The 15,236-nt window shown below is 43.5% G+C and overlaps 1 pseudogene; it reads right to left on the reverse strand.

Moving 5' to 3' along the window:
• Window positions 1-1,394: 1,394 nt before the first annotated feature.
• LOC123135482 (wall-associated receptor kinase-like 6) lies at window positions 1,395-14,898 on the reverse strand (annotated as a pseudogene).
• Window positions 14,899-15,236: the final 338 nt, after the last annotated feature.

A 15,236-nucleotide genomic window follows, 5' to 3' on the forward strand; every position in this document is an offset into this window, starting at 1 on the left:
CTCTCTTTGGCACTCAACGAGATCTAGAGGAAGTACAATTTACTCAAAGGCTAAGCTGCAGGGAAAGCAAAAGAATGCTGAAGGATCAATATCTCCAGATCCAGCATTAGCACCAACTCCTCCGGTCACAGCAAGAAAGCAACGAGAAGCATGGAGGCAACGGCGGCTAGCTTGGGCAAGGCCGTGCTCGACAGCGCGCTGGGTTACACCAAGTACAAGGCGGCGGAGGAAATCGTACTGCAAATCATCGTCGAGCGCGATGTGGACTTCATCAAGGACGAGTTGCAGATGATGCAGTCGTTTCTGATGAGGGTTGATGAGGAGCAAAGCCAGAACAATGTGCTCACCACCAGGGTGAAACAGATCGGGATCCTGGCCTACAAGGTGGAGGACGCCTCATGGATTTCGGCTTCCACTCCGAGGAAAAGCCATTTTTGGGGTGCATCCCCTGCAACCAGGGTGATCGGCGCCTTATCACCAAGGAGGTGAAGGAGCTAAGGGCCAAGGTGGAGGACGTGAGCAACAGAAACCTGCACTATCGCCTCATCAAGTAGTGTTCAGGCTCCAAGCCTATTGTGGCAGAGGACTAGACCAACATTGCCATTCCAGAAATGTTTGGCATCCACGAAGCATGGCTTGATGCCCCTGTGCATAAAAAATCATCAGATATGGACGTCCACCAGCTGATTACCAACAATGATGTGGATCTTAGGGTGGCCATTGTGTGGGGAACTAGTGGTGATCTCGGGAAGACGTCTGCCATCCAAGAGGTATTGAAATGGTTTGGGATCTGTGCTTGGATTAGGTTGATGCATCCTTTCAATCCACGAGAGTTCCTCCGGAGTTTGATAAGGGAATTTAATGGAAACTCCTGTGATGAGCTTGGAAAGTCAAAACAAGAAACAAGTGTCGAGAAGATGGATCAAAGTGATTTAGTCCGTGTGTTTGATGCATGCACAGTTGTGTAGCAATAACTATCTGACTGTGATTGATGACCTATCCACAACAGTGGAGTGGCATTGTATTAATAGATTGTCTTTTTTGGATTTATTTGGGCAACTCCAAGTAAAATACATTACTTTATTTGAACACATTGCAACGTCCTTTGCTTTTTAACTGTTTTAACCCATGAAAAACCAGGATGTTACAATTCATAATGCCCAGCCATGAGGTTGGGACATAATAATAACATGGTAGATCCATAGCAAAATTACAATTTTGTTAAGAAAAGAATAAGAATGTGACTTTCCAATCTAAATAGTATAAATCACCCATTATTTAGTGCACAATACATTGCAGAGTAGACTTCACCCCCTACATCAAAGGACGAAAATGATATAGCACTTCAATAGGAAAAGCAGACAACCAAACATTAATGCTGAGAAAACAATGAACTAGCGCGGGAGTGTGGCCGATGCCATGAACTCTTGCTCCAAGCTGTAGTAATTTTGGTTCCTTTCAGAAGCTAAATTAGTGGTGCCTACTGTACCGCTTTGAGCAGTCAACAGCCAACGTGTGTCGTGGCTTTGTCCACTTAACAAGGGTTGCATGTCCTCGTTTTTTACATCAACCGGACATGATCTCAACCTTTTAGATCGCACATCCTGCAATTTCATCTCCACTTGTTTCATCGTAGGCCTCTCTTCACCTCGTAGTTGTAAGCAAGACTCCGCAAGATTGGCAACATCATTAATCTCTTCATTTGTCGCTTCCTGGAGAACTTGAGTAGCTACTATTTCTGCAAGTGGTTTCTCCCTCATCTCCCAAAGGAAGTAGTTGGACAAGTTTTGCTTTAGCCCAGAGTCACTGGTAAAAATAGGCTTCTTTCTGAGCAGCAACTCTACAAGTACTACACCAAAACTATAGACATCACTCTTCTCATTCAACATACCTGTGTGGTAATATTCAGGATCCAAGTATCCAAATGTGCCTTGTATATTTGTAACAACATGAGTTTGGTCAATAGGAACCAACCTTGAAGCGCCAAAATCTGATACTTTTGCAGTGTAATTTCCATCTAAGAGTATGTTAGTGGACTTCACATCATGATGAAATATTGATACTGAAGCAGCCGAGTGGAGGTAATAGAGTGCTCCAGCAGCTTCTGCAGCAATTTTCAAACAGTCATCCCAAGACAAGACAGAGCTGCTAGTGGTACTGGCGTGAAGGATTCCAAATAATGAACCATTAGGGATGAAGTCATACACTAGCAGTGGGACTTCTGTCTCAAGACAACAACCGAAGAGCTTCACAATATTCCGGTGATTTACCTGGGAGAGGACTGCAACCTCATTGATAAACTGGCTTATCTCAACTTGCTCAATGACTTTAGACTTCTTTATGGCCACTACCCGTTGGTCGGATAAGATGCCTTTATAAACCATGCCATGCCCTCCACGACCAACGATACGTGTGGGATAAAAATTATTTGTTGCCTTTTCTAACTCTGATAGTGAGAAAATCTTAGTGTTATCACTCGCATTTTCATCTGACGATATCAATTGTTCAAGGAGCGGACCTTGGTTCTGCCGAAAATGCTTTCTTCGCAGTTTCTTCTTGATGTCTTTTTCCCATCTACGGGCGAATAATGTTAGAATTGATATGAGAAGTAGAACTCCAAAACCAACGCCAATCCCAGTGGCGATACCTGTAATGATTATGCTTGTTATCAATGTTCAGAAGTTTATGTAGCTCATTACATGGAATTGGTTGTACCATAGAACTCACCTAGTACCAGATTCTTCTTTTTAGTCGATACACACATCTTTATTGTAGTATCATACACTGTATTTCTAGGACATTTGGTGCAATAGTGACTTCCTTCGGTGTTATGACAAATCCCATTACATGTGCCTGGTGTCTTGCACTCGTCAACATCTGCAACAATAAGTATATATAATGCAAGATTAAAATATATAAGTATTGTAATTAAGTTGCCCATTGGTGACTGCACGTAATACTAGCATAGGTTATTATGAGCTTTATGTAATTTCATCATTAGGGGCACATCAGAAATTATAGAATGAACGCATACAGATCTTTGTGTATAAACAACTTATTTACAAGTTACCATGTGCATAAAGTAGATACAGAGGTCGAGCTTGAGCATGTTTTTGCATATCTATGATTTTCTTTTTTTGACATTTGGGATTATTTTGAGATATAAAAATATCACTTCTTGAAAAGGTATGCGATCACCGATTTATTATGGCGTTTCCCTAACAAAGAGATGTTTTGCATATTAGGAGGAGGCAGAGGGATGCAGTGTGTACCTTTGCACCCATTCGCGATATATGGATTCCCGTCAAAGCCTGCCACACATTTGCAACGGTAACCGACGTATTCTTGTTTGGAGTTGACACCCAAGCATGTGATATTCATGCTGACGCATGCATATCCGGTCCTATTCTCCTGTGCCTCAGGGCATGTTAAATTGGCTACGACCCACTGCTGTCGTATTACACCCTCGGAGGCAATATAGAGGCCTGGATCAGGTACTCGCATCCAAAGGTACCCTTGGCCATTTAAGCTGTATGTAACATTCATCAGCCCCTCTGTGATATCTATATACTTTACATAAGTGTTGGAGTATCCTGTATCATACTCATTTGGAAACTGGAGGGCAAACATTGTCGGATTTGTGCAATTGAGCTGAAATGACATCCTTGCTGAACAATCGCCCTCTAGGCCAAATGGGAAAGGTACATTGATTTCCCCACACTATCTAGAGCAGTTGGTCTTCCGTTGTATCCGATGGTACCCTGATTTCATAAAAAGGCCAGCGCATCTATTTTAATATTACCTCTCAAACAAGAAGGAAATCGCACCCAATACAAGAGGTCACGTGATCAACTCCTAAAGATCCCAACGAATTAGTGTCATGACCAAAACACTCAGTTTCTATTCAAGGGAATTACAGCTTTATTAACCAGATAGAACTATGAAAGAACCGTATGCCCAACCGCAAAAAAAAAGAGAAAGAACCATATGCCAAATGTATTTGAGATAGATCATGCAACATCGACGTCCGCATGTCGTTTCCTTGTTGAAGTTGTTGGCTTGAAGTTTTACTTCAGGGTGGGTGATATCCCCATGTTTGACTATGGTTGGACCAACCAACATTGTCTTGCGAGCCCTCTTGAAGGCGTTGTCTTCGAGCCTTTCGCCCCTTGTTTGGTCATATGTCGTTTGATTGGTGGATTATGGTCCATGCCGCGAAACAGGTTCAATGTGGATTGCCTCGATTTTTTTTCTTTACCCAAAAATACTTTCGCTCGGCTTTATATATAAAGCTATAACCATCAAGGCTCGATAGAAAGTCATGCCACCCCAACATATGCACACACCCACGGTGGATACATCGGCGCTGATGGCAGCAACACCACCCCTACCACTACAAAAGCTATCGGGTTCCTCAACCATGAACATGCCAACGCGAAGACACGAAGCTGCATATGACGAGCCGTGAGATCCAAAGCGCTACTTTCAGGAAGGACACAACGCCAGAGCGCCGCCACCACCTGATCCGAGGATCAGGGTTTCTCCTGGAGCAACAGTACAAACAATGAGGACCGTTGCGACGCCTTCAAGAAGGGTACGCACATCACTATAGCTGGCCTGCCTGAAGACAGAACATATATATTTCATCCCGGCCCGCACTCATCGCTCCTGGTATAAATACGAACACTGCACATCCACGTCGTTCGTCACACCCCGGCCGACACGCCTCCCACACGGCCATGGCCACCGGACAGCACCTGAGCACGAGCTCTGCCCACGAGCCGCGCGCTCCCACCACCAAAGCTACCACCCCGGCACCAAGACCACCCACCCACATCAACATGGACCAGGGGCCCCTTTGGTAAGACTAGGGGCCCGCCTGCCGGAGCAGGGGAAGGGAGGCAACCGGGAGCTGCCGGTCACGCCGCAGCTGTCGCACTATTTTTTGAACCGCGGCCCAGTCACCACCGCCACCCCTGCCAACCCCCAGAGTGCCCCTGCCACCGAGGCTAGCCAAAGGCGGGAAGCGCCAAACCACCATCCTCCACCCGTCAGACACACTACCAACCACGAAGTCGAACGCCCGATGAATCAGAATGAGGGGGTCAAACCACCGGCACCCGCCACCACCCTAACCGACTGAGGGGCCCCAGTCAGGGCAACTGTCCGTAGCCTAAGCTGGCCACGGCATGCGACACCACGAGGTCAGATCTGGAGGAGCCGTCGTCCACAATCTTTGGCCCGCACCACCACCACCTACTGACGCAACGCCACCACCACAAGTCGCGACCACGACAAAGGAGGTCGCCTGCAGCCCGCGCCACCTCGCGCCATATCTGGCTGCGCCAGGCCAAGACACCGTCGTCTCAGGCAAGGTAGGCTTGCCACCCACCTAGTCGCAACAGCTTCCGCGCCGCCATGGAGCCAGGCCACAGCGCCATGTTCCGGCCCAGGGCGCCGACCGCGCCAACACTGCCCGTGCAGGAAGACACAAGGGCCCCGCCTCCGCTGGAGATGCCAGGGGTTTGCCCGGCCACACCCCGGACGGCGGCGTGGGAGGAGGAGGGATAAAGGGGGGGGCGGGAGGGGGCAAGGGTTAGTGTTGACCTCTAGGTCGCCTCGCGGGAGGCGAAGCGGAGTGGTGTTTTTCCTGAACCTCCCTTGAGAACTTGATTTGTGTTCTTTCTGTAAGCCGATTTGTTCGGTTTCATTATTTGGCATTGATTGTCATTGATTTTAATAGTAAATAATATGCGGCGTGTATCGATCTATGTAGAGGCCGGAGATTATCCTATAAAAGAACCTAAATGCTGCAAAGTGCAGCTGCACTATTTGGTTATGTCCGGCGCACACAGGTGACAAAAGTAGTTCGTTGTCAGTAACAAATGCGTTATCCAGTGGATAGTGTAAAGAATATCTATGCGAATGTATCTGCCGACACCGCCTATTTATTCTGTTACAATTTTTCTAAAAGCTACAACTTTTGAACCAAGTGTCAAAACGAAGAACCGTTTTCACCATTGGATTCCTTGTGAAGAGCTCTTCATAACTAGATCCCATATGAATATGTTTTGATGATTTTTTTTGAAAAGCAACTTTGATTCTAAATGAAGCAAGTTTAGTGCTAAACATGAGCAACTCTGATGCTAGATGAATTGCACTATGTGTATAACTAACTTCGCCTAGTAGCCACCTAGTTAGTTGTGTGTAACAGTGTAATAAGTGGTCACCATAATTTCTAATTTGCATACATTGGAAAATAAGTTGTGGATTGTTTAGTTGCCTATCATATTGTGAAAGTTTCTTACCGTAGAGTGGAAACTTGTGTAAAATGGCTTCTAAGTTGTCTACCTCAGAAACCAGGTTGCCCTTTCACTACGAAGTTGCCTACGAGTGATCCTAAATTTTCTACAATACTATGAAAGTTGTCCATCAAGGGACCTAATTAAGTTGCCTACAATATTAAAAAGTTTTTGTGGGATCTAAGTCATCTATCATGATTTCAAATTTTGAACTATGTGAGTATGGGCGGTATGAGATCAGTGTGCTTTACTTTTCTAGGGGAGTCTGCCTGCCAACGCTACTGTGCACACGGGTGTTGCCTCGCCAGGTCGTGACGAGCTCTTCAAAACTAAACCCACATGGCTAAGTTTTGCTGACTTTTCTTTGTTTTAGAAAACAACTTAGACGCTAGATGAGACAACTTTAGTGCTAAACAGAAGCAACTTTACTCCAATTTAAAGTAACTAATTACCAGCAATGAGCAACTATCTAGTAATAGAGAATAACTATGAACGGAGATAGACAACATCATATCACCTTTATAAGCAACTTCCTTTCTACGCACTAGTGCAGAACCGGGCAATAGCACCGGTTCGTAAGGCCCTTTAGTGCCGGTTCCATAACCGGCACTAAAGTGTGGTCACTAAAGGCCCCCCCCCCTTTAGTACCGGTTCTGCATGAACCGGTGCTAAAGGGAAACCACGTGGCACGAGCCAGCTCCGGGGGCCTGGAGCCCTTTAGTACCGGTTGGTAACACCAACCGGTACTATAAGGTTTGGGGGTTTTTAGTTTTATGATTTCTTTTTCATTTAATTTTGTGTTTCCATTTTAATTCTTTTTCGTTTGCTTGTATTTTACGATACTACACATTGTAAACGTTATGCATATATATATATATATATATATATATATATATATATATATATATATATATATATATATATATAGAATTTCTAGTAGAACCAATCATCAAGTTCAACATGATTGTCATAAGCGTTCATATATAACACCACAAAAGCAAATCACTTAAGTTCAGAACGAAGAACACGGACATGAAAGGCCAAGTACTAATTAAGAGCAGCATGAAGAACTAGCTAAATCACTCCTGCTAGCTACTCTCTCTCTCTGGTAAAATAGCCTAAAACATGTATAACTCTCCTGATTGATCATACTGGAGCATGTCGATGAACCTGTCTCCTAATCGTGGGTTGCGCTTCTCATTGCTGCCCCCTAGTACTTCTCTGCGATCATTAACAATTTTCCTCCAATCTTTCACTATTAAGCATTCATCGCTTCTAGAAATCCTGAATGCATTCATGTGCAATGCAGGATATCTTGGCCTTAAGCTAACAATTGACATCTGACCTTTAGTCTCGATCCCCTGAGGCACAACTGTCATCGGGAGTCCCTGTTGAAGAACATCGTATAGTACTTAATTAATATACTCAGCAATGAAAGTTTAAAAAAAATATGTATGCAAAATATGCACTGAGGACAAATAGTAAATATCTTACCATCATTTCTAAATAGATGTGACCGTAGTTCAATATCATCACTATTGGTCACACGTTTTGAGTACTAACATTTCCAAGTGCAGGAAAAAAATTTGTCTTGACAGTATGAAGATCCTCAAGCCATGAAACATAATGACTTATCTCCTCGCAGTTTAGTTCAGCTCCGGGACAGTAGAAGGTCCTGTCTACCAAGCGCCGGACATGTTTGGTTGAATGGAGATAAGCTGTCAATAGAAATTAGTTGTCAGTTATTTTTGAAATAAGCAATATCAAAGACAAAAATATATTTGAGAATAACTCACATAATGGTAGAACTGGAGGCGTCTGCACATCGACCCATATGTCTCTATTACCTTCAATATCATCTTCCGGACGAATATCAAAGGTGATAACCATACCAGGCTCAAATGCATAAGTCTTGCATAGTGCTTGTCAAGTTTTGCATTCAAAATAGGTGTACGTGTGTGCATTGTATACTTTGACGTTGAAAGTATAACCATCATGCTCAGTTTTCAGGTAAGCTCTCTTTACCTCCATAGTTTCCATATCTTTGAAACCTATCTTATCCAAGACAAAAATTCTTGCATGGCATGAGATGTGCTAGTAGAATAGTGAAAATTAAAAATTATAAGTCAGGCAAATGAAGCATATATAAGTCATGCTTAATTACGAAAACAGACTTATCGTTGTGACTTACTGTATCGAATTCGAAAGTCTCATCCAGCTTGATGCTGAATTGCCTACCATCAACAAGGAAATTTCTGTCGTACTGGTCGCGCTCGTCTTCACAGTATGTGCACATACCGAAATTTTTTCCGTTGTCAGACGACATTTCCTATGTTCATATTAGGCGAAACATTAAACACTTAATAATTCAATTAATTCAACTACTTCTATTAATTCAACTAAGCATTTACTAAAAATAAGCTAGTTATATTAATTCAGTTAGTTCAACTAAGCATTTACTAAAAATAAACTAGTTACATTAATTCAATTAGTTCAACTAAGCATTTACTAAAAATAAACTAGTTTTATATATTAATTCAACTAGTTCAACTAAGCATTTACTAAAAATAAACTAGTTCTATATATTAATTCAACTAGTTCAACTAAGCATTTACTAAAAATAAACTAGTTCAAATATATATCTAACTATAATATTTTAATTAGATAATCAAATCTCAGATACGACAATTTTCTTACTAAAAATAAACTAGTTATATTAATTATTTAACTAGTTCAAATCTCATATACCTAAATAAACTAGTTCGACAATTTTCTTACTAAAAATAAACTAGTTATATTAATTATTCAACTAGTTCAAATCTCACATACCTAGCTAATTAATATCTAATTAAATTTTCTAAAAAACAGAAAACAGAGAATAGAAAATAAGTAAAAAATGTGTGTGTGTGTGTGTGTATGTGTGTAGTGTGTGTATATGTGTGTATGTGTGTGTACGCCGCCCCGTACGCCGCCGCCCCGTACGTACGAGCGGGGCGCCGGCGTACGGGGCGAGGGCGGCGGCGTACGGGGCGGGGGCGCCGGCGCGCGGGTGCGAGAGACGACGTACGGGACCGCGGTGACGACGACGGACGGCGGCGGCGTTCGGGGCGGCAGCGCGAGACGACGACGACGACGGGCGGCGGCGGGGACAGCGACGACGACGACGGACGATGGGCGACGGGCGGCGACAACGGGATCGAGCGGCGCGCGGCGATGTCGAGAGGTTGGAGACGAAAGTGGGGAGATGTAACTGAAATTTTTGTAAGTGCTATATATATAGGATGGACCTTTAGTACCGGTTGGAGCCACCAACCGGTACTAAAGTCCAACTTTGGCCAGGCCAAGAGGCAGGAAGAGCAGGCCTTTAGTACCGCTTGGTGGCTCCAACCGGTACTAAAGGGTGATCTGTAGTACCGGTTGGAGCCACCAACCGGTACTAAAGGCCTCGCGCTGCCACCCCAAAGTTTAGTCCCACCTCGTCGGGCGAAGGGCAGCCGCACTGGTTTATAAACCCAGCCGCGGCTACCTCTTTGAACTCCTCTATATAGCAGGCTTGTGGGCCTAAATTCTGCGCGCTGCCCTGTGAGTCTACTGGGCCTTTAAGGCCTGTAATTGCACGCCCGTGGCCTAGCAGGCCCACAGGGCAGCGCCCCAATTTTTTTTATAGTTTTTTTCTTTTCTGCTTTATTTTCTTCTATTTATTTCTGCGTAGTTTTTTGTATAGTTTTTTCTTTTCTGTTATATTTATTTTCTTCTATTTATTTCTGAGTAGTTTTTCATCTAATTTGCCAAAATTCAACATTTGCAGAGTTCATTTTGTAGTGATTTTCAATTTCACGGTCATTTTATATAGTTTTTTTCTTTTCAGCTATAGTTTTTTTTCCTGCTATTTTTTCTTTTCTACAAAATTTGATGGTCAAAGTCTGGAGTTATAACCAAAGTTTAAAAAAAGAAATGCCGACGTGCAATTAGTTTTTGCCATAACAGAAAAAGTCCGGAGTTGTAATAAGTTATTAAAAATAAAAAAGAGGTGCAATGCTCGTTAATTTGCTTCAAGCCTTTCAGAATAGTGTAAACTGCACTGCGCATAGCTCCGTGCAGTCTACCATATTTCTAAAGGCTTGAAGCTAAGCAACGTGAGCATTGAGCCTCTTCTTCATCGTCTCTACACTCAGGGCTTATAAACCGCTCCTAGTCCCTCTCTCTTCGCGAGGTGGGACTAAAAAACAGCTTACTAAGAAACTGTAGTACTGGTTCATCCATGAACCGGTACTAAAGGTGCTCATGCGGCCCCAGCTAGCCTTACCTGACACAACCTCATTAGTATCAGTTCGTGGCACGAACCGGTGCTAAAGGTTCGCCACGAACCGGTACTAAACAGCTCCTCCCGCCTAGCAGTTAGTGCATACTGAACGCAAAAAATATAAGAGCATTTAGATCATGATTTTATATTTCTTTACAGTCTAAATTATCAATATGATCTTATAACATCAAAAATACTTTGATCATCAATGATCTTTGTGTGTACAATCTGAATTGTCAATATAAGTTATCAACGATTTATAAACCGATGAAGACTCATATTGCGGCCACAAATTCTACACATAGAGTTCAATGAAGACCAAGTGCTTGTGATAGTTTGAGAAATAACATATTTAAGGTGGTAAAAGGGTTGTTAGGGGAGTGAGGTGGGACTAAAAATAGCTTGCCATAACCTCATTAGTACCGGTTCGTGGTACGAACCGGCACTAAATGGTGATGGTGGGGCCATATCCTGACCGCAGACTGACACAGCCTCTTTAGTACCGGTTCGTGGCATGAACCGGTACTAAAGGTTCGCCACGAACCGGTGCTATTGATCGCCGCCACGAACCGGCACTAATGTACACATTAGTGCCGGCTGAAATTCAAACCGGCACTATTGTGCTTCACATTTGACCCTTTTTCTACTAGTGACGAGAGATAACTTTAGTGCCAAAACTAGGCAACTTCACTACACTTTCTGTCCCAATTAATTTTTTCTAACATTCTCCTAACTTCCTCACCGGTACTTCTAAGTTGCATATTGTTCAAGCTTGTATGTCGTTGTTTCTAAACTGCCTATAATACTATGAAGTCGTCTACCATTGATACTCTTGTGCCTGCTATTGCTAACTACGATAGGCAACTTGGTGGTTAATTTTGGCAACTTTAGAGAGTTTTCGGGCAACTTAGAAAAACAATGATAAACCACTTGACAATATTGTAGGCAACTATTTTTTGCAAAGTTAGGCAACTGAGCAGCTATGGTAGGCTACTAATTACCAATAGTAGGCAACTAGGCATCAATGTTACGCAATTTACAATATTCATAGGCAACTGCACATAAATTGTAGGCAACTTATCAAACAATGGGAAAATGGGCAACCATGGTAGGCAAGTTGGGATAATGTTAGTAAAATTCACAGCTATACATAGTGCAGTGAAGTTATTTTGTATGTAGCACTAAAGGGGCCTTAAGTTTTGTGCGATTTTTTTTGCTTTTACGCAAAAAACCCTAATAGGTAGTCCTACTAGGCTAAAGAGAAGAAGTTGCTTCTCTATAGCACGATAGTTGCCTCCTTCTCACCCAAAGTTGCCCTCAAAAAAGTATCCAATTGCCCACAATCAATCATACAGTTGCCTAAAACAAAGTATCCAGTTGCGCACAATCAACAAATAGTTTGCCTAAAACCATGTATCCAGTTACCAAATCTCATGAACAGAAACATTTACCAAAATCATTTTTTGTAAATATCTAAAGGTTTTAGATAGTTGTAATTAAGTTTGGGTCATAGAGGTGGAGTCAAGATTTTCGTCTCCTCAAGTGGGATCCCTTGGTGCGACCGTAGAGGGGAGCGGGTGAAACTGGTTAGGTTTCCTAACTGGAGATATGAGGCACATGACTACGTGTGTGTGTGTGCGCGCGCGCGCGCGAGCACACGCGTGCACGTGTGTATGTTTTCTCCTCTGCTACTGTCTAGTTGCCTAAGGAAAACTATGGAGTTGTTCAGGCTTGGACGGCACAATAGCTGCCTGGTGAACTTAGTCTTTTCTATAAGTGACCGCTTTATCTACATACCAAGTTAGAATGGAACTACACACGAGTTATCTGGTGAATGCATTGGAGTTGCACAAAAACACCTCAAAAGTTGATGGCTTCTTTAAGTACAACTCCAGTGCATATAAGTCACATGGTTGTTTTTCTTTCAACCCCCAACGGGCTCTGTCGAGTGAGCTTAGTCTTTTCTATATTGGTTGCGTTTACCAATATTCGAAGTTGTTGTTAGCACCTCCTTGTTACAACAGAAATGGTTGGTGCAGTGGGGACGACATCTCCTCCTTTACATGACATCTAGTTTTGAACGTCGTGTTTTCTCGGGAGCGGCAGAGAGGGCATCGTCAGACAGCGGTCGGAGGTTGACCGTTGGGTTGGCATCTCCATTTGTAGTGCGGACTCTTTGTCCATCGCGGGGGCCTCGGCTAGGAGGGGCGGATTTTGCTCCTCTTGTCGTCTGAGGAGATGGGATCCGGCTTGATGTCGAAGGGAGCAATCAACGTTGAGGGACCTTGAGAGCACCCCCTTCTCGTTCGGCTTGGAGGATTTCGGACGTATGAACTTATTCAAACAAATTCGATGACCATCATTGGATGGTTAAAAGCGTCTAGAGAGGTCGACCCCGTCATTTGGGGCGATTTAGTGATCCGCGTTGGAGTTGTCCTTATGGTAGGCGACTTATAGGTGAAGCTAGTCAATTGGTAGTCATGGTAACCAATTTAGAAGGATCATTTGCTAATAGGTAGTCATACTAGGAGGAAAATGAGTTGCTTTTTTATAGCACTAAAGTTGCCTCTATATCACACAAAGTTGCTCAAGATTTTTTTTTTGCCGAAACCTACTCATATGGGATCTACTTTTGAAGAACTCGTGGCGAGAAACCCAACGGTGGAAATGGATCTCAATTTTGACACTCGAATAAAAAATTACAACTTTAAAAAAAATTGATCCCATAATTAATGCAGGTGGGATAGATAGCGTGAACACATAGACCTGACGCTTTCCTTTTTGGTGCAGTTGAAGAGAACCTAATGCTTTCGTTTCTTTAAAAGAAAAGTGTGCCCAATCCGATGAACGAGCGCACCGGCGCCGGCTAGCTAGGTCCTCATGGTTTATTTAACGGGCAAAGCCTCTCCAAGGACTCCCAACCAACATTGTCTTGTGAGCCTTCTTGAAATCAATGTCCCTCTCCAAGTGTACATGCTTTTAGACTGGCCACACAGACAAAACTCTAAGACATATTTACTACTCCAAGGAGTATATTTGTATCTTATCATAGATACAACACTTTCCATAAGGCCGTAGGTGAAATCGGTGGTGGCACCATAATGACTCTACAACTTAGGAACTAAAAGAGCCAAAGATAGCAGAAATTCGAAACGAAGCTTGCACTCATATGCTCATGTGTGAACAGTAAAACAAAAAAGTATTAAAAATGGCAAATTTTAAGATGGGGGGAATATTGTTGAAGAAAAATTGATGTATATACATACTGTAACAAAAGAAGTACACATTAAGAAAAAACTAGGCTCTTATTTTTTACACTAAAAAACTATGCTTTATATCTCAGAGTGATTACCTTTGTCACGCGAGCAGCCATTGGTTATGTATGGATTGCCTCGGTAACCACGGTCACAGGAACAATAATAAGTGACGTTAGCTGAATCGAATTGCCCACTACTATGGTTACTGAGACATGCATAATCTTCATCAACGGCGATTGCCCAGTAAATATAGGCGTAATCAGAGGTTACTACATTAATTGTATCCCATATGGAGCTTCGGTTACTCTGCGATTGGAACTTCCGCTTTCCAATCTTGTGGCGGACAAACTTGATGTCCAAGCCGGCACCCAACTCAGAGTAACCTACGGCAGTGCAACATCCTGTACCGTTGCAGTCCTGCCTGGCCACTGTATCTGTGATATCTTCGTCAGGGCATGTAGAACTGCACTGACCCACCATCTTGTTCGTGTCGTGCTGGAGCACATACATGTTGAAGTCGCAACCAGTGAAGTTTAAATATATGTAATTGATACCGAGAGATCTCCCAGGGTTCCAGGAGATGTTGTATGCATCCACCTCAGGTCTCACGGAGACGGATTGGGAAAACGATACATCAATACCTGATGTGTCGCCGGGTCTGATGTCATTGACAACCTCGGTGATGCCGTCGCGCAGGAAGAGTCTGGGGGGCTGCGAGGCACCGTGGGTGCTTCTATTGCAGATGAGTTCAAAGCCTTGCTGTGGCGGCTGGAAGCAGCCCGGCCCTATGCCGAACGGGTAGTCGAAACTGAGGTTGCCACAGCTCTTCGGGCAGCCGGCCAGGGAGGGAAGAGCACTCCTGTTCCCGGCCTGGCTTCCGTGCGTGCCTGCAGATGCTCGCACCACTGCCGTCCATAGCAACAGCAGCACGAGCAGGCAGAGGAGCCTCATCTTCATCAAAGTATCCGAGCCGAGGGGAAATGGTGTATTGAGGGGCGTCTGGCTGATTTAGCTAAATGTGCAATATCTATACATGTGCAATATCACTCTGCTAAATGGAATTACGGCATCTTACTTCAAATTTTAAACGGAATTACGCGTTCCATCGCTGTTGTGGAGAAAAAAGAAACACCACCAGCACGCCACCATAAATGCAGTATCATTTTCCAAACTTGGTTTTGTAAGGCAGGGAAGGCCTTTGAACTGTTCAGTACCCCCTACCATGGGTTACAATGTTGTACCAAAAGGTTGACATTTCTGATGTAACACGTACTTGTGGCAAGAGCAAGTCCGTGTATTCTCTGCCTGCCACTGAACGGCTTTGGACACAATAAATAAGAAAGCTAACCCTGCTGTCCTGATCTTCACTTGAAA

This window comes from Triticum aestivum, chromosome 6B (assembly GCF_018294505.1).
Source record: "Triticum aestivum cultivar Chinese Spring chromosome 6B, IWGSC CS RefSeq v2.1, whole genome shotgun sequence".
Lineage (NCBI taxonomy): Eukaryota > Viridiplantae > Streptophyta > Magnoliopsida > Poales > Poaceae > Triticum > Triticum aestivum.